Source organism: Kogia breviceps, chromosome 15 (genome assembly GCF_026419965.1).
Source record: "Kogia breviceps isolate mKogBre1 chromosome 15, mKogBre1 haplotype 1, whole genome shotgun sequence".
Lineage (NCBI taxonomy): Eukaryota > Metazoa > Chordata > Mammalia > Artiodactyla > Physeteridae > Kogia > Kogia breviceps.
In genome coordinates this window covers 38,571,414-38,592,377 of record NC_081324.1, presented here as the reverse complement: position 1 = coordinate 38,592,377, position 20,964 = coordinate 38,571,414, and the positions used below count along the sequence as shown (strand labels likewise).

Genomic DNA, 20,964 nt, shown 5'->3' with positions numbered 1-20,964 from the left:
CTCCCAGCTTTAAAGTCAGAATTAGGTTCTGGGGATTCCTCTAGCCTTGGAGCTAAATTTTACCTCCAAAATTAGAGTCTGGCTAGTTTGCACCACAGTAGAAGGGCTACATGGAGTGCAAGGGGCCCAGTGACCATGGCATTATGACCAGTCTTCAGGAAGGGAAACTAGCATATATGTGTACTGTCTAAGTGCCAAATATTGTGCCAGTTATTCTCAAATGCATTATTTTTCCTAACTTGGACAACAATCTCATGGTTGAAGATTACTTTAGAAAGGACTGAGGCTCCACGAGGTAAGCAGTTCACTGAGTGCCCCACAGATTTGGCTGTCAAACACCCAAACGTGACCTCTTGGCCCTGCACCTGATGACAGACTTTGGATGGAGAAGAGTGGAATAGACTGAATTAATATCAAATGTGGTGGGAAGCACAGGGCAGATTAGGATGTGATTAGACTTCATTTCCACATTTCCCCTTTCCTTCTCCCCAAGAGCGTCTGATAAGTTCCTCCCATGGTCAAGTGGGACAGTGCAGTGGGCAGAGCCTCTCTAGAGGATTTGCAATTCAAGGGAGATTAGTGGATTGAAAGAGAAATATCTCCAGTGGTAGAATGTCAGGCACCTAATGGCCAGTGAGAGGACAGCTGGAGGTGGGTGGATCAGTCCTAAGGACTAGAGAGCCTTGGCATAAGGCAGTTTGCTCCTGGTATCTCCTCCCTCTTCCAGACCCACTTCCCTCTGCCCTTTCCTGTCTGGCTCCTTTGCTTTCTCTCTTTCTTTTCAGGACTCTGAATTGCCAGGCAACACTGGTCTGGAGCTGGTATGGTGAGCAGTCTCCACACAGGAACAGGGAGTCGATGGAACCCATGATTACAGGTATCTGTGCAGAAAGGAAGATGACAGCACCCCCCTCATAGCCTCCCAGAGATACAGGAAATGACAGGTCTGGGTGAGAGAAGGAAAGCTTTGCTCAGGCCACTTGCCACCTCCCCTCCCGGTTCTCCTGCTCTCTTCTCCCACCAGCAGGACTTCCTTCCATGCAGGCCCCAGAATCCTGGTGCTCTTGGCCTCCTAGTGCCCCACTCAGACTACAGTGATCTGGACAACCCAGGCCCTAAACACTTCGCCTGGAGGTCCCTCAGCTGTTCCCCCCTATGGACGTGTACTCACTTAGGCGGGCCTCCATGGCTTAACTTTGCCAAGTGTGAGTAGGCCCTGGATGGGGTAGGGGAGAGCAGGACCCCTCTGTACCTGCAATCTGGAGGGGTGAGGGCTATATCAGTCTCTGTTGTGCTCCGGTGATACAGGGGAAGGTATGTTTCTGTTCGTGGTCAGCCTAAGCTGCTCCTGGAATCTAGAGGGGCAGTGGCAGTGCCCGAACTGAGAAGGGGTGAAGCTCAGAGGACAGCCTAAAGACACACTTGTTGCTTCAGTGGTACAAGCTTGAACGTTTACTGAGTTTGTATCCTGGGCCAGGTACTACCCATTCTGGGTGCTGGGGATTTCACAAGCAAGGAAACATTCAGTCTCTGACCTCACAGAGCTAATATTTCTACCCGACAAGAACGCCAGCAAACAATACACAATTAAACGAATAATGCTACTTCGGCTAGTGGTCTTAACAGTTCCTTTCCCGAGGAACTGTCCTGCTCAGAACTGGGGGTCCCTGGGTTTCTTTCCAGCAGTTTGCACCCTGGAGCATCTGGATCCCATCACTGTGACATTTCCCAGAAGAGTGCTGGGTAGTCCTGGTGGCAAAGGTGCTCCTAAGTGTGTATGTTTGTGTGTATGTGTGTGTTTGTGTGTCCTCCAGGGACCCCCATCGTGTGGCATAGGCTTGAGGACGTGAGGGGCAGGGCTGATGGCACTGCCCAGGCTAAATCGGCCTCCTGAAAGAAAGTTGAGGTGAGGCTGTCAGTCCAATACAGCTCTGGGGACGCACGTGATCTAGACCTGGCTAATCAGAGCTTAGTGATTAGTTAAGGAGGGGCACGTGGTCTAAGGTAGCCAATCAGAGTCGACTTCTGCATTCCGGGTAGGTGGAGTTCTTCTTCTTCAGGGGTTGTGGAGCTGGAAGGGGGGGGGGGGCGGTGGGCGTTCTTTGCTCTCCTGGAGGAGGTCTCAGCCCACCCACAGGAAATCAGAGCCAGGCAGAGAAGTGAGACAGCTGAGCCTCAGGCAAGTGCACCTTTGGACCTTTGGGTTTCATAAGCCAGTATATTCCGTTTTATTTTAAAATTTTGTTATTTTATTAATCCTTAAGCCAGTTTGCGTGGGTGTTTTACTACTTGGCCCAGTTAAGATTTCTCTACCCACATAATGTCATCACTGCTCCCCTCCCCTGCATCCCTTTGCTGCCCAAGTATCCAGGGCTGTCCTCCAGACTGAGGAGTTTCCTTAGTCCAAACTCCAAGTTTCAGGCCAGGGACCACTTATTCTCTCTTCTTTCTGGCAAAACACACCTGTGCTGTGCTCCATCTCTTCAGGGCCCTGCCCTCTGCCAAGGTTTATTTGATTAAGTTATAGTAGGCTACGGCTGGCTAAAAATTGCTCTGGCCATCGATAATCCTGTGTGGCACTTTCACAATTGCAATTCAGTCCTTCGTGCCATAATCCATGGACCTGGATACCTGATGTTGGAAGTTCAGGCGCTGTGGCAGGCTGCAGGGAGGTGGCTTCATAGGATGCTCCTCCTAGTGACTCTGAAGTTCCTTGGCTGTATGTTCAATTTCTCTGCCTGTGTCCATGGCTGAGGGCCAACTACCTTGGCTTGCAGTGGAATGCCAGAGCCTCTACCACTGTGAGGAGGTCACATCCTTCTCATAGAAGGAGGGAGAAATGTTCTGAAGGGAAAGCTTTTGGAGACAGGCATCGGATGAACTTCTGAGTCCTGGAGTGGCCTGGACTAGTCAGTGGCCTTGCAGGGTGTCACTCTTCTCCTTTATAAAATGTGAGCTGACTCCCAAGTCCTCTTCTAGCACTCACATCTTGCCTGTAACTCTAAGTGGCCCGTGGGCCTTTGTGTTTTAGTGTAACAGGTGTCCGCATAGGAGTGTGAGGTATATTTAAATGGATACTTTTCACAGTTCACTCACATTTCACAATCCACTCATAGTTTTCTTGCTCCCTTCTACTGGTTTCAGGCTCATTTTGTGACTTACTTGTGTTCATTCCATGCAGGGCAATGAGGGGGAAGTGTAAGGAGTTTAGCCCCAGCAATTAGGACATCTGGGTTCCAGTCCCAAAGTGACCACTATCCAGATAGCCGAGACCTTGAAAGAGGTACCTACTACTCTTGATCTGTGTTCTTACTTGTAAAACGGGAATAAGACCATTTTACTTTGCTCACAGGTTGTGGCTTATGTGACACATTACATGCAAGTGCAATGAAGAGATAGATGCTGTGTAAAAATACCAGGGAGCTCTTAGCTCTTGACTTGGAGGAGGCCAAGGTGCAACTTTCTTCGGTTATCCTGCATCTGAGTTCATCCTACCCCAGCTGCCTCTGCCACGCTGCCCAGGTTTTACCTTGAGGAGATTAAAGTCGTGTACCTGAGCTATATCTGTGGGGAAGCCAGTGCTATGTCTGTCATCGGCCCCCTGAACTTGTCTTCAGAAAAGGTTGATGATGATATCACCAAGGCAGCAGGTGGCTGGATGGGTCTAAGGTTACAGTGGGACCAACTATTCAGAAGAGACAGAAGCATATGGAGGTGGTACCATTGCCTCTGCCCTGATCATCATCAAGAAAAATATTAAGCTCAGTGGAAATACCACTTTTGATGACACTGTCAGCATTGCCTGACAGATGCAGCACTAATTTTTAGGCAGAGAACTCTCTGGAGCCATTAAAGATGACTGCACAGTCTGTGGGTTGCAGTGTTGATGGCTGCCTTCATGACATCATACATGACATCAATAGTGTTACAGCAGAATTCCCACCTAGTTAAGAACTACAAAGGAAAATGTTTCAATAAAGAATCATTTGACAATTAGAAAAAAGAAAAAGAAAAAAAGAAAAAAATACCAGGGGACAGTGTTACAATTTGGTAATACGCATTGGAAAACAGAGTTTGTCTTTTGACACATCCAGGAAGCAGGTGGTGCAAAATACTCTCTGACAATAGGTAGTGAGATGGGGGCTCAGAGAGGGAAGGATATCAGCCCAGCATCACACAGCAAGTCCCTGGACTGAGGTGCAGTCTGCGGACAGAACAGGAGACCCTCCTACTGGTGTCCTGTTGGCTTACTCTCCCAATTTCCAGGTTAGAGATTTGAATCAGATACAAGGCAAATGCTTAGGCAAGGAAAAAGTGTTTCGCTAGCTTGCTCCACAGGGAGAGTCTGTGATATTATATGAAGCCGAAAATAGAGTGCCTCAGGAAAGAATGATCAGCCGCTGACTGTCTTGTGGTGGGTGTGGGGGGCCTCCTCCAGGAAGACAGGAGTTGAAATGAGAATAGAACGCGGTCGCTGCCATATTGTACTGCTGAGTGCAGACGCTCTGGGCTGGGATTTGGAATCCGTGTCACAAAAAAGGGGTCCCGCTGGAAACGCTCGTTTAGCAATGCTGTCCTGCTGGGGTCTGTGGAACATCCTGACACAGTCCAGGGCTTGAACAAGGGCCAAGGATTTATCCAGAAACAGCAAGCCCTGTACAAAGACGATCCTGGATTTAGAACAGATGAAAGGTACTTTGAGGGAGTTCAAAGAACGGGCACATGCTCCCCGATGGCTTCTTGCTGGATATTTTGAGAGGTGACTGGGGCATGCTTTCCCTCAGCTTCTCCCAGGGGTCTTTTCCAATACGGTTTCTCTCTATTAGTATATTCCAGAGCTCACGGGCTCAGAAGTCTTAATATGGAAATTCCTGCAGTGGTGGGAACAGGCCTCTCCCAGCTGGGGTTTGCTAAGGCCATTATTCTGATGATGTTATGGTGATGATTAATTGGCACTAATGGTGGAGATGGGGAAAGTAATGAGACCAACCTGATTGGGTGACAGGAAAGACAGAGCTTGTGGGCACATGGTGAGGATGATGATAGTGACAGTGGTGACAATAGCAGGGATCTGGGTTTTAGAAATTTGTTGGGAAATCTAGGGGACAAACCTTAACTTGAACTTTACTTTCTTGTCTGGGAAAGTAAATTATTGGCAAAAAAAAAAAAAAATCTACCTCTGGGAAAGGGGAAAAGAAAATACCTTTTTCTGTGGTCAGTTCTGTCTAACCAAATACTTGGTGTCAGTTCTACCAAGTATATTACAACATGGCACCAGCTTTCTGGTGGGCCCAGAGCAGTGCGCACTGAGATACCAACTCAAGCTGATATTAGTGGCCGAACAAACCACTGACCGCCCATATGTAAGATTAATACAAGAAGGCACCAGTCATCCTCATTTTCCTCTCTGAAGAGTGTCTAGAGAGGAAGGATGTGAAAAGTCAATCATCAAAGTCTTCGTCAACATCTGAGACAATCCCACTGCCTTTGGAGAGCATTTCATGTGAGGTTGTGCTTGCAGTAAGTCCTTTACCCCCTCTTTCTACCCTTGAGTCCCAACATCCTTGCTTTTCCTAGTAATTTGGTCCAACTGGTGAGATGGCAGCATTAGGGCAAAGGAACTCTGAGGTCTGACTCCTCATGTCACTGACAGCATCCTCAACAGCAAGGGACAAGTTAAGGCCTCTGAGGGCTAGTGAAAGAGGGGGCAACATGAGTTCCAGGTAATCCCAGTTTCACTGATTCCCAAAAGCATTAAAAGAAAAAAGATTAACCAAATTTAATCAGTTACCATCAAGTAAAGAGAGGCACTGGCATCATCACTCAATTTTGGTGAGATTGTAAAATGTGAGAAGCTTGATTTCAGAGTTCCTAGCCTTATTTTCCTTTAATTTTTTCTCCTCTGTGGATGTCGTCACCCACAAACCCCTGCCTCAGTTGTGCACAGTTATCCCTCCAGTCCAGGGACAAAATCCCAGGAACACATTCTGTGATGTTAGGACAGAATAACAATAGTGCTGTTGCTGGTTCTGTCACACCATGAACATGTGATCCCTTCCCAGGGAGCTTTCTCTTTAATGAAAGAGCTTGGAGAGGAAAGTGGTTACCCCTTGAGGGGATCTGAAATGATAGATTAGCACAGAGAAGGCCCTTTGCCCTACAAACCACACCACGAAGGTGGTGCCATGTGCTAGGGCTGTGGCAATGGTGGCTTAATGGGATTGAGGGCTCTGCCCTTTGGGACACCTCCTAGTGACTCTGAAGTCAATAACTTGCCTCCCTATTGACTGGGGGAATGAAGATAGCAATATCCTGCTAACATGTTGGTTGATAAAGAGGGCCCACCTTTTTCTAGAAAGTGGCTTTTTCCTGAGAAAAGTGTGAGCTCAGTGCTGTCAGTTTCTTCACTGGTCCTATTGTTTTATTAGCTCTTCTTTTTTAGTGAGTGAGAGTTTTGTGCATTCTGGGTAGCTAGAGGAGTAACTGAAAGGAATTATGCAGAAGGAAACAAAGTTCAGACTCTAAAAGGATAAAAAGGATTTGCGTTGCTGGTTCTCTTAGGTCAGGAAGTTCTTAAGAATTGACTCATCAGCATGCATAAGTTTGAAACTAAGAAATACAGTGGCATTTAGAACTCCCATTCATTCACTCGTTCATTTATATAATAAATATACATGGATTAATTTTTATAGGGCCAAAGGATTTAGGACTGAAAGTGTTCTGGAGAGGAGAGCTGTGAGGCAGCGAAGGAGAAGAGGAAGTATAAGTGAGGTCCAGTTATCAACTGTTGTGTGACAAATCTCCCCCAAACTTAATGACTTAAAATATAGCAATCATTTTTCATTTTATTGTTTTCATCTCTGCAAGTTCAAGGATTGACTAGGCTCAGCCAGGCAGTTGTTATTCAGGGTCTCTCAGGTATTGGCAGGCAGATAGTTGGTGGCAAGGGGCTGGAGTCATCATAAAGGCTTTCTCACTTGCATACTGGTGGTTGTTGCTTGCTGTTGACTGGGACTTCAGCTGAGGCTCTTAGCCAGCTGATCACCTACCCCTGGACTCTCCATGTGGCTTAGGCTTCCTCACAGAATGTCAGCTGGTTTCCAAAAAAGGGCATCTCAAGGAAACTGGGTGGAAGCACTATCCTCTTGTATGTACTGCCTTCAGGAGTCACCTAGTATCACTTCTGCTGTCATCACAGGCTGGCTCAGGTGCCAGGGCAGGGGAAGTGACTTGCCTCTTCACTGGAGGAATGTTAATGCCAATTGTAAGAAGAACATATGGGATGGGAGAACTTGTTGCAGCCATCTTGAAAAAAGGTAGGTAGATCCAGGTGTGAGTGGTCTTGAGTGAAATCTTGCTGAAGAACTAATACTAATTAATGAAGACTAATCTGGAATAATTAGTCAGCAATACTATGAAGCATATGGTCAAATGGGTGATTGTATCACATGGATAATTATGGCTGAAAGGGGGAGTCGGGACAGACCTCATGGAAGAAGTAAGACTGAGCTGACTTTGAAGCCTGTGTGGGGTCCATTTGGTTATGTTTAGTTTATATTCATTTTTCACCAACACAGAAAAGAAATGATAATAAACAAAATTATAATTATTTTATAGCCTTGTAGGCTATATGTCCCATTACCAATGAGATAATTACTTAGCCTTTCCAGGTCCATCTGCCCCAGTTTTTTTCCCTGGGAATGTATTACAAATTTGCAATCCTACTTAACATTTTTTACTTAAAATATTTTGTGAATGTTTTCCTAAACTTTTAAATATTTTTCTAAAATATAATGCTGAAAGGCTACAGAACATTCTATCATGTGACTATGCTATGATTTACTTTTAAATCACTTAAAAATCACTTATGATTTAATTTTAAATCACTTATTGTTGGAAATTTAAGCTGTTGTGGTTTTTTTTTTTCTATTGCAAAAAACACTGATGAAAACCTTTATGCAGAGATCTTGGTGCTCATCTATGATTATTCCTTTAGGATTAATTGCTAAAGGTAGAATTATTGGTCAAAAGTTATCCATATTTTAAAAACCTTTTACATATCTTGTCATAGTGGCTTCTAGGACAGGTCGTGTTGGCTGCCCATCCTGCCAGGGTGAGTCCCTATTTATTTGCAGGTTTGCCAATATTGATTGTTACTGGCTGCAAAGGACAGTTTCCTATCTGAGAGACCAAAGTGGAACTTTGGGCTTTACTCTGATTTTATCTTATTATTAGAAGGGTAGTATTTTCCCATATATTTCTTTAGCATCTGAGTTTTTTTTCTTTTTTTTAAGTGATTTGCTAGTTTAAATTCGTTGCCTATTTTTTTCCATTGGTATTTTCCTCCTATTGATTAGTAACAGCTGTTTATAAATTATTACTCTTTTGTTTAGCATATATGGTGCTTTTTTCTCATTTGATCTTTCTATTTTCCAGGTTTGTTTGTGAGGTGTTTTTTAGATGTAGGGAGGCATTTAAGCTTTCGTGTGTTCAAATCTAGTAATCTTTTTATTTATGTATTTTTCTTTTGCTCTTATGTATGAAAGGCCTTATTACAATAATAACAGATTAATTTTACCTTGTTTTTCCTTTATATTTACACACGTACCCACGTCCGTACTCATACATAAAATACTGAATTCTCAAATCAATCTGGGCTATATCTTAAGATACATTCTGAGAAGGGGGTCTCCTAAAGATCGTTTCCCAAATATTTACCCAGATGTAGGGTGACAGGATTTAGATCAGTAGTAGAGGGAGAAGCCAGCACCCTTAAATGGAGAAATTGTGTCATTCTGGCTGAAGCAGAGGGGGGCTTGCGGGGGTTGTGTAGGGGGCAGAGCTTCAGGGGTGATTGCACTGACCTTCTGGAGGTCCTGGGATCCCAAGCAAAGGGAGGTGCCTTGTAGGCATTAAGAACCATTTCAGGTTAGGGAATAGGGAAATTATTTTTTTCTGTTCCTTAATATCTCTTGAGGACTTGTGAGGAGTCAGGTACTCTGGTAAATATACATAATATTTCATTTAATTCTCACCACTGCCTATGAGGCAGGTACTGTTATTACCATCATTTTATAGATGAGATGATTGAGGCTTAGTAAATGGTAGGGCTGGGACTGAGTCCAACTCTGGCTATTTCTAAAGCTCTGTGTTCAACCACTGTGTTTATTCATTTCTCAATATAATTAACGTAAGAGTTTCAGAACGTTCATCTGGAAACATTATACAGGTTAGAAGGAAGCTGGGAGTGATTGAGGTCAGGAGCTTCTGCAATACCAGAGGATGCAGTGATGAGGGCCTATACTGAGTCGAGGTTGGGGATGGACCATGGCGATGCAGAGGGAGGAGGAGAAGCTGGGAGCAAGCAAGGCAGGGAGGTGAAGGGGAGCTTGCTGGGTTTAATATCCTTCAGTTTTAGCTTTTATTCTAAATATTTGATGAGGGTCTTGCCCAGGGTCTTCATCAATTGATCTTAGCAGTTACCACTCTTCTGAGACTTAAACAGACATTTCCAAGGACCAGACAGACATTCTTGTGTAGAAATTGAGAACAGGACCCAAATTCTTTTTTCCCATTCATCCAGATCCTCAAAGGAGGCCAGTGTGATTAAAGCAAGTTTTTCCCCAAAGGATGGAGCTGTATCTTCATTCTTTCAATGAACATTAATGAAGCACACAGTCTGCTGTGAGGGACCCAAAGACATGTTAAAACAGAACCTGCCTGCATGGAGGTGAGAGCTGAGCAGAAGTAGTAACTTGCAATTGTACATAAACATCACACAAAATGGAAAGTTCCAAATCGTCCCAAAGAAGCATAGTTAATGGGTTATGGGAGGTCTGAAAAAAGAATTATTCTTTTTGGGAGGGCTGGGAGCAGATAGAATCATGAACTAATAACTAGTTCCTAAGTCAGGGTCGTGCTGGGCTTGCTAGAAGGAACAGATAAGAATCTTGTGTAATAAGAACTTTAGTTCTTTGCTTGCAAGCGCTGCGACCTGCCCTCCCACAGGCACGGGTGACTGCCTTGGCATTTGTACCTCCTTCCCCAGCCCCTGAGGTGGTTTACTCTTCAATTACGGTCCTATCATGCTGTAATTACAGTAATAGATGCAGCTCAGTTGTTTTCTTTCTTTATGCATCTAAGATGTTCTAAGAAAGAGGACAGAAACAGATGAATAAGAAATAAACTGCAGCTCAGTACACAGAACATGCATCTTTATCAAAAGAATTACAGAATGGATGTTGCTTTTCTTCTCCACCCAGGGACAAACTGAAGTCCTAACTGTATTTCAAAGTCTTCTCAAGTAACTCGAACTGCATAGATCACCCACAGCCCTTATATTTATAACACCAATTTAATCTTGTGGTTCTTGGTAAGGGAGCAATCATAAATAGGCTTAGGTCTGCAAGAGCTCCCTACAAGAGGCTCTTTTGCCCCACCAGACAGGCCCATGAAGAGAGAGAGAAGGACACTCACTGCTTAGTTGGGTCCTGGGTTTGAGTCACAGCCCTATAAGTTCCTAGCTATCAATTCCAAGTTTTACTAAATGTCTCTAAGCACCAGTTCATTCATCTGTGAAAAGGGGTTAAATATCAGCACTCACTTCATGAGAATGTTGTGAGAATTATGTGAGGTCATGGAAAAAGCATTCACTACATAGGCAGGATTGATGCAGAATGAGGACAAGCAGAGATCCCAGTTGGATGCGATTCCGTCTGTTTCATTGAGTTTTCACAGTGCTGGACCATTTCCTTTTGGGCTGGAAGTCCCCATTCCGTGGTTGTATCATCAGAGTACTTGGAATGTGTCTTTCCTATCTCGTGACAGGGTGAGTACACCCTGATGAATATGTTCTTTGTGTTATCATTTGAAATCTCTTCTGAGGTTTTTACAAGTGCCCTAGGTTTGGGAACTGTAAGTTTGAAACTGCAAACTGGCCAGTGTTCCCTTCTACCCTGTACATAACCCACCAGGGCAAGTGGCTCACTGCTGGATCTGCCAGTTTTACTCATCTGTACCCTTTATTAGACAGTGAGTCCAGGAGGGAGGGGATGGGTCCATGTTGTGTATCTCAGCGTTCCCAGGACATAACATAGAACCTGGCATGTGGTGGACATTCACTGAATATTTATTGAATTGACGGCATGGTGCTGCATCAGTGCCCAAGGATTAGTGACAAACACCTGTTGTGCCCTTTATTTTTTAACTTATCTGAACTTCACGACAACCTTATGAATTAGGTACTTTCATTTCCAATTTATTAATAGAGAAACAGAGATTCAGAAAGGTTTACCAACTCACCCAAGGTCAAAGAGTGACGTGCTTCCTCTCTCTATACATTGTCTCGTTCATCCTTAAATACTCATTATCATTATACCACTTATTAGCCATATGGTACCTGGCAAGTCACAAATCTTAGAAAGAATCACATGTTCTTACGATGAGAGCTGCCTTGCTGTCTTGGGAATGTTTTAATATTTTCTGGATATTCACAATCCTGAAAAATAAGTGACTCATCATGATATTGTTTTGATGAAGCCCGAAAATGGCTTGTCTATTTTTAACATTGAGTGGCAGTAACTAATAATATTAGGTTCTTTTCTCCTATTCAGAGAGGAGAGAGAAGTGAAAGGTCATGGGGGTTAAGGAGTATCTGTAAGGCAGGAGGGCTGGGTCTACACAGCACCCAGGAGAGAAACTGTCTCGTTATCTCAAGTAACTTGTCCCGAAGCTGGGTGCTCCAGGCCACATCAGGGTCTGCTTTCTTGGAACCTTAACAACAATTGTCCCCAGCACTGTCTACTTTGTGATTGTTCTCAGTTTCATCTTGGGCACATCTCTGTCTAGCTATACTCTTTCTGTGTTTTCTCCCTTTCTGGTACATTTCTGTTTACATAGCTCAGGTTCTTTTTCAGCATTTCCAGCAACTTTCAAATTATTGGCACTGTTTGATAATCAACTTTTATTTTTTGAAAGTATGAATGATTGAACAAATGAATGAATAAGTAAATATATTTGGAGAAGAATTCAGAATATGTCCAAGCAATGTGTAGTGCAGAACAGAGAAGGCAAGAAGGGGGTTGGTGGTGTTTCCTGGTGGTTAGCATGTAGGCTCTGGGATCAGAAGGCCTGAGATGAACCCTGGCTTTAGTACCCACCAGCCCTGAGATCTTGGGTGGATTACTCACCTTTGCAAAGCCAATGTGAACCATAGCAATAGCTCTATCACTTATTTATTGCTGTGTAACCAACCACCCCAAAGATAGGTGGCTTAAAACAACCATTTTTACTGATCATGTAGCTGGGGGTCAAGGAAGGCTGCTTGATATAGGCTGGGTTTCACTGAAGTGGCTCCGTGTCTCTTATTTTTCTCTAGTACCAGTGGGCCCGCCTGGGCACGATCCCCTGGTTTTTATAGAATTGCAGGAAGACAAGAGGAAACATACAAGGTTTTCTAGGGCCTAGACATGGAACTTGTTGCTGTCATTTTCACTCATATATCATTGGTCAAAAGAAGTCACATGGCCACACTCAAAGTTAAGGGGAGAGGGAATACACTGGGCTCATAAGGGCACCTCAGTGGTATGGATGCTGCAGGTGGGGTGGGGATGAAACACTGGATCCAGTAATGCATTTTATCATACTACCTTTCTGAACCATGGGAAAAATTGAAAGAGACGGTCCTTGTCATGGTCTTTGCCTGGTGTATTGTAAGCACTTCACATATGATTGGTTAGGTTACATATCTTGTAAGCAATGCATAAGCCATAGCTACTGTAGCTGTTGTAACTGTTATTGTCAGAAATGCAGGCATGTTATCCCAAAGATCAAGACTCATCAAGAACTAAGCTGGAAGGAACCAGTGAAGCAGGCTGTGTTTGGGCAGAAAAAGGAAAATTTACTCACTTAACAAACATTTATTGAACACCTGTGTGCCACACACTGCACTTGGCATACATTTGAGGACAAAGCAGACAAAAATTTTTGGTCATGTGGAGACTACATTTCAGCAGAGGAAGATATAGGCATAAAACAACAGGAAAATAAGTAAATGATACAGTACGTTGATGCTATGGGAGAACGTAGAGGAGAGTAAGGGGATGGGGCATGATGCTATGCAGGATTAAATAGGTTGGTCAGGTGGGCCTTCTCGAGGAAGTGAGAGCAAAAACTTGAAAGAAGGAGATGGAGGAAGCCAAGCAGACACTGGGGGTGGGGAGAAAGTTCTAGTCAGGCGACCCCAGAGCAAAGGGCCTAAGGGATGCAGAGTGTGCTTGAGGAACAACAGCATGGAGTTCAGTGCGACTGGAGACCATGAACAAGGGGAAGAGTAAAGGAGTTGAGGTTGGAGAGGTCACAGGGAGGAGTGCCTTGCTGGTCATCATAAGGGCTTCAGTTTAGTCTTGGTGGAGTGGGGGCTCCTGGAAGGTTTTGAACCCATGACATGGTTCTTATTTCCAATGCCATGAAACATGGTTTAAAGCACATTGCTGCTGTGTTTAGAATACTTCCAAGAAGGTAAGGGAGGCTGTGAGAATACTCAAGGAAGGATGTAATAGTTAATTGGGGTTGGGTGGTGACAACAGAGGGGGTGAACATTTTGAATTTGCATGTGGTTTTTTTGTGTGTGTGTGGTACGCGGGCCTCTCACTGTTGTGGCCTCTCCTGTTGTGGAGCACAGGCTCAGGACATGCAGGCTCAGCGGCCATGTCTCACAGGCCCAGCCACTCCACGGCATGTGGGATCTTCCCTTACCAGGGCATGAACCTGTGTCTCCTGCATCGGCAGGCGGACTCTCAACCACTGCGCCACCAGGGAAGCCCTTGCATATGCTTTGAAAGTCAAGCCCACAGAATCCACTGGCAGATTAGATATAGGGTGTGCCAGAAGAAGAAGAGCCAAGGATGACTTCACAGCCTGAGTAACTGAGACAGGAAATGGTGTGGGTAGAATAGGATTAGGGTGGGAAAAAATTGGGTGTTCAATTTTGGACATGTTGACATTGAGGGAGTTCTTAGACATTCAAGTGGAGGTTGTCATGTAGGCAGTCAGAGACACACGTCTAGAAATCAGGAGCAAAATCTAGATGAGAGATGAATTTGGGATTCATGAGCCCACATCAGTACTTGAAGTCATGGGCCTGGTCATATCAGCAAGGGGGTGAGCATTGTTAGAAAAGAGGACCAAGGCGATGCTCCAACACCCTCCACATGCAGAGAGAGTATGGAGTCCCAGGGGGTGGACGGTGATGTCCAGTGCTGCTGGAAGGGCAAGTGTGATGAAGATTGGGAACTGATGGGTGGACACAGCAATGTGGAGGTCACTAGGGATCATGATAAGAAAAGTTTGGGTTGAGAGGTGTTTGTGAAGAGCGGGTTTAAGAGAGAGTGAAGAGAGGAATTTGAGAGAGGATAATCCTTTCAGGAGGCCTGTTGCAGAGGAAAAGAAATGGGTCAGTAGTCAGAGAAAAAGCTGGGTCAAGAGAGTTTTATTTTAATGGAAGAAATGTGGCATAATGGCATGTTTATGTGCTGATGGTAATCATCCAGTAGAGAGTGAAAAACTGATAATGCAGGAGAGAATAGGAGAAAGGATAGTGACATGGAAACCACCAAAGGAACTGCTCAAGCTTTTCCGGCTTTTTACTCCTGGTATTCTTTACCCCAGTAGGGATATTCATTACACTGTTATGATTCTCTCCTGTCAAATGATTGCATCAAGTCCCATTGGTAGTCTCAGTCCCATCATTAGCATCAGTGTTTCCTCTGTTGTTGTCTATTATCCTTCCACTCAAGGCACAGCAGCACCAGGGCATTTATTTTCTAAATATGGAACCCTGAACCATTTCCTGTGCTTCCCTTTGTTGCACAGAGAGGACCATGAGAAAGCAGAATTGGGCTCCATGATCTTAGTCCATGAGGTGATATAGACAGACTCTATTTTAAAACACCAAGGTCATGTTGAGACAAACTGGGACTGACCATGAAAGAAAGGGATAGGTAGGGTCGATGGCTTTGGAGATTGTAATGAGAAATGGGTCAGGTGAGGGCTGTCCTGTTCAGAAGCAAGGTAGGGACAGTGGTGTTGGGAGGGGTGGGGTCTCCAGTGTCTGTGACTTCCAACTAAAGGATCTTACTTGTTTCCTTGACATTACTGAACTCGCATCCACATCCTGCCCTACAGCATGTTCCCCTGCCCCAACTAAAATCACTCTGTGTCCTAGGATCAGTTTCTCTCTCAGCCCCACATGGGCTGTGAGCTTTCTGAAGCCAAGGACTGTACTTCTCATATGCTCCAGGGCACTAAGCCCCTGTCTGGAAAAGGACAGTGGACTGATTGATACTTGGTAATTCTCAGCTGAGGGATGACAGGGGTCAGTTATGAGCAAAGCCTACAAACTGGAAGAGGTTTCAGCCCCATCTTCAAGTCAGCTGGGAAAAGGGCAGGGTGGGTTTGATGGAGAGATTTCATCCTAACCTTTTATATCAAATTTATAATGAGACTGGATTCTGATCTTTCTGATCTATTGACGTATCAAGGGTCAGTCTTTTCTCCCCTGTCTGATCATTCCACACCAGCAGCATGGTGGTCAGCCTCTCTGAGAGGCAGTGAGATCTCCCTCCGTGGGGATAATCTATTGGAGGTTGGTAGTTACCAGTGATGAATGCTGGGGATTGCTACATTGCTGTAGATGTTCTCTTAGGACCCTGTTGTTTTTCTGTGATGTGCCCAGTTCCACCTGGTTGGGTGAGTGATGGGTTCGGTGATGCTTACTCCACCCCCAGCCTATGTCCCTCAGCCCCACCTACTCTCTAACCCTGTAACCCTATGGCTGCTGCTTAGTTCTCCCAAGTCTGCAGTTGACTTCTGCATTCCAAGCTGCACACTTCCATGACCCCTATCTGAGGCCAGGGGCACAGGAGAGGGATATGGAGGTTAGTGTCAGGAACAAGATAGACTGAAGCCATTTTTCAGCCACATCCATGGGCAACACGTCCATGGGTAGATGTTTTCTAATGACCAAACTGATCCCAGGTGTCACATGACTGAGATGCCACCAGTGAGTGCTTGTGTCTGGGTCTGGGTCTGGGAAGTGGGTCTCGCAGTCTGTCTCCACTCCCAGTATCATCTCTAAATGTTGGTTGATGCCTGCATTCCTACTACCAGAACATAAGATTTGAACATCATTAAAATGCACACACCTGAGAAAGAAGTAGAGATTTATGTTTTATTATTAGATCTCACTCCTGAGTGTAAATAAATATGTCAGTATCCTGAAGGTGCTACTATGGAGGGGAGGGATCCTGAAAGGTAGAGGGTCCTGCTACAGGAGAGCAGAAACAGGGGAGGGTCCAGAAAGTGGTAATTGGGGTACCCCAGAAGGAATTTTCCACCTCCACCATTCTGTGGAGGGTGAGTTCTGTACACCTGTCGCTTCTCCCAGCCCCTGCCCCTCCTCACACAGCGACTTCCAAAAGGCCTTCAGACTCCAAATGACACCCTCATCAATAAGCTTGCATTGCAAAACCACATTTTGACAACACATTTCCCAAATTTAGTCCCCTAATCCACTCCCAGAATATATTATGCTTTGCACCCAACAGATGGATTAGAAGCTTAAATCTTCTGCTTGTTCAGAAACCAACCAGACACCAAAAATACAAATACTCACACCCCTGCAGGTGTGAGTGCCACAGCAAGGGTGGGGGGAGAAGCACGGGTGTGTGTGTGTGTGAGGATGTGTGCACATCGGGGAGGGGAGGGGAGAACCACGGCAGGTGGGCAGACTGGGGTGTCATCTGGGCCTGAGAGGGCTGAGGGGCAACCAGCTGCTTTCTATAAATCCTTCTCAGCTCCCCTGGTTTAGGCCTCTGTGTACCAGGCGGGTGTGTAGGGTAGCATGAGGTCCAAAACACAAGTCTGAATCCTTGAGTGTGGGGACTGGCAGGGGTCTCTCCCCTACATAACTGCAGAGTCAGAGGCCTAAACAGGGGGACCAAACCCACAGTCCCTGCTCAGCACCAGATTCAGGACCAGATGCTGGACTCTAGCCCAGGGCTTGCTCCTTTCTGCCAGCTTCTATTGGAGCCTTGGGGACTTTGAGGGTTTCCCTCTCTCCAGTTTTTGGGGGTCCCAAGTTATGTCAGAGACCACACCTCATCTCCCCTCTGTGCATAAAATCTATTGTAATCTCTGCAAATGAAGGCAGCTAGGGGAGGGGATGAGTGGGAAGAGGGGGTGCCAGGGGCACTTATGGGGAATGCAGGGGAGCACCCCAGGAGCTGGTTCATTAGGGGAAGCAGAGAAAATCTCTGGGGGTCCCTGAGATATTTCAGAATCCCTTCCTCACTATCTTATTTTTCTCCTCATCATGGAAAAATTCCTCAGAAGGCAATAAAAACAAGGTGTTCTAATTAAACAGATTTGTTTACATGCTGTGGCAAGAAAAACTAATTCAATCTGATATACTTTACATTCCTGCTGTACTTTTTCTCCTTTCCTTTATATAAAACTGCCCATTTTAAACTAGTATTGTACTTAAGCATCTTAAAAAGTGTCCTTGATTAAAAGAAGATGAGCAATTTCCTACTTCCCACAGCTTTCAAAGGGTGGTGTCAACAGGGGGGGTGGTGGGTGAGGCTCTGAGATTTCACTTGCCATTTCTCATGACAGTTCTTGCCACGTGACACCCGGAAGCATAGGCTCTCCTGCTAGGCTGGAGCCTTCGATGGGTTTCCCATTGTGACCAAGGCACAGATGACAAGGTGCTGGGAGCAGGGACTTCCCTGATCTGAAGTCCCTGCACCCGAGAAAGAGTAGGGCCATCAGAGTAGGTCCTGCCCAGGAGGACGGTGGCCTCAACATTCTTGCAGAGTCTGCTGGTGTCCTGGGAGAGTCCACAGAGAGAAGCGGGCATGGAGAAACTAAGAGGATTATTCATAATAATAATCATGTCATAATCGTGATGAGGATTGTGACAAAAAAACATTATGTGGGAGCAACTGGGATGTTTAAGTTATAGAATAAACTTTCTATCAATTAAAACTGTCCAAGAGAGAATCAAGATGACCCTATGTCAAGCCCTATCTGCGGATGTCTGAGCAAAAGCCAGGCTACCAGCCTTCCAGTATTCCCTGAAAAGAATCTTTGGGGTAAGAGGCCTGGCTAGTTTCTCACCACTCCTAGATTCTCAGAACTGGTAACAATCTGGCAGCTTCTGGAGAGTAGGGTCTCTGTCTTTCTAATCTTCAATCCCTTGCACCTTGGCCAGTCCTGGTGTGTGTGTGTGTGTGTGTGTGTGTGTGTGTGTGTGTGTGTGTGTGAATATTTGTAGATGTGAATTGAGAGCATCTGTCTGGACACGGGCCTCCTTTGTTCTGACCTCCTTGCCTTCATCCAGGCTGTATCCTTCACCTGGGAAACTTTCCTCCATTCGCTCATCCTATCAAAATAGAATGCAATCCTTTGAGCCACTCAGTCTCACACTACCGTGACCTGTACTTTTCATGCATTGATTTTTTTCATTTATGACCAGTTCCATGTTACTCAGCCTGCTATTTAATGGTGGTAGTTGGTGAATGCCTTTTAACACAGTCTTGCCCCCCAACTGAACTAAACCTTCTTTTTCCTGTCTTTTCAACAGCACCCTGTGTTGTCCTGGAGAGACATGAGTGGTAGTTAGGATATCCTCACTGATGGGCTTGGTGTGGGTAACCATTCGAGAATCTCCTCCTCCCTTCCTGCCTGCCTTCTTCCCTTCTACTCTGTTCATTCCATGAATATTTAATGGACACATCAGCACAAGGTCCCATGGAGACTCAAACACAAAGGGAGTAGGATTTCTCTGTGTTATTACACTGATGGTGGAGAGCCCCAGCCCTGAGTGTTAATTTGGAGCAGGGAGAGAGGAAGCCCTTAGGTCTGAAGTGGGGGCAGGAGCCTACCGGCACAGTCCACCTTCAGACTGTGGTCTAGAGACCCTGCCTCTTTGTTTGGCTCCCTCCTTGCTCTTTTCTGCCCTGTTGTGCCCTCTACCACCCAGAAACCCTCCTTCCAGTAATCCCAATGTAAGTGTCTTGGGCTACTGCTCAAGATGAAAGTGGGATGAAAACCCTAGAATTAGACTCTCTTTGAAGGAAATGTGGCTCTGCTGAGCCTCATTAGGCTATATCTGCCCTGATGGGGTATATGCCATAAAGTTCTGCAGTAGGGCAGTGATTCCACAAAGAGAGGCCAGGAAGAGGAAAAGGCATGAAGCCTGTTCTCCCTGTTTGCCTGCGCTAGCTCCCCTTCCCATGTAGGATCTAGGGAGGGCTTTCCTTTGCTGCACCCCACATTCTCATAGCCACGTATTTAATGGTTGTGCTGCTTTATTTCTTCAAAAAGATTTCTTGAGATCCTACTATGTGCTGGGCATCATGCTGGATGATCTGATGATCTAATCCGTGATTCAGAACATTTGCCCTAGCCTCAAATCCCACTCTTCCCCTACCAAGCCCACCCAGCCCAACGAAGCCCGTTTTCTCACCATCCACTGCCTTCTACTGGTTTCACATCTTCATTCTGCCTTCAAATGCTGGCTCCCTCAACTTTCTTCTCCTGCTCTAATGAGTCTCCAATCACAATTCAGAGCCCTCTACACTGTATATCTCCCATTGGCCCTCCAGATCCACTGCTTATTTGCCCTCTGCACTGCAGGATGCCCTGTACATCAACAGGCATGTGAGCCCTCTGGCTTCTGGTTGGTTGCGCCAATAAGGAAGGACTTAATGTGGAGTCAAGATGTTTCCTCTCCTCCTTCCCTCCCTTGGGACCACATTGCCTGTCACTCTAAGGTCCTGCCCCTGTCAGTGCTCTACACAAGCCTCTCTCCCTTTCAGTGCCCCTGACCCCTCCCTCTCCGAATCCCTTTAGTCTGAGGCCTGTCACAGCTCCACTGCTGCTCTTCCTGGCCCTCCTTTTGCTTCCTCGTCACCCTACCTGCCCCATTGTAATAAGTGCTCTGCAAAGAAATCCTCTAATTTGAGTGTCCCATCCTTTCCTGGAATGGCCTTGACATACATCCCCAATATCTATCTTCCAGGTCTTACTCTCTCTTCTTATTTCAGAACTGCTATAGGCCTTCTTAAACTTGGAACACATCTAAAAATGTTCTCTGTATTCATTAAAACAATCATTATAATGCTGACATTTCCCATGTCTCTCCTTCATCAACTGTTCAGAAGAGGGCCTGGGAATTTTTTTCTCATATCTTTTCTAGGACTGGGTAGAGAGTAGGTGCTCCATCAAGTGCCTGTTTGGTGGAGAGGTGACTTGTTACATTAGTGAGGTCAGGGTGGAGGGTCATGGGCTTGGAGTCAAATTTCAAATTCAAAGGTAGGGTTCAAGCCTTTCTTCTCTTTTCAGGGGGCTAGGCCACCTTGGCCACATCATTGCTCTTAGATCCTTAACTTGCAAAATTGAGATGATAATACAAGTTACTGCACCTCTCCAGATCTCAGTTTCATCATTAAGAGAAGTGTAGTTGTGGTAGTGATTTTATGAGGATTCAATAAAATCTGATATGAGAACTTTTTTACTCTATGCCTTTGAATTAAATCTGGAGATACAATTTGTGGCTGAATATTGAAAACTTACAAGATGATTCAAAAATATGAAAACTGCTCATATATGCTACCATTGCTAACAGATACCATTTAATGTTTTGTGTAAGAGTTTTATTAATATTGTCTCATTTAATTTTATGCAGTAAGCACTACTAGCCCTATTTTATGGAGGAGGAAACTAGTCTTAGACATTAAAGAACTTGCTTGAAGCTGCAGAGTAAATAAGTAACAGAGTCCAAGTTTATACTCAGGGTGTCACCTCCAGATCAGGGCTCCTGATCCTGGCTGTGTGATTTGCCTCAGTGGGACTTAGCCAGAGCCTTCAGCCAGTGATGTCTCCAGGAAGTCATCTTCCACC

General features: G+C 45.3%; 1 long non-coding RNA gene and 1 pseudogene across 1 annotated transcript in view; both read left to right on the top strand.

The window, feature by feature from the left end:
- The window catches only part of LOC136792741 (uncharacterized), a 154,103-nt gene that overhangs the window by 112,421 nt on the left and 20,718 nt on the right, over positions 1–20,964 (top strand). The window lies entirely within an intron of this gene.
- LOC131742148 (large ribosomal subunit protein uL11-like) lies at positions 515–3,951 on the top strand (annotated as a pseudogene).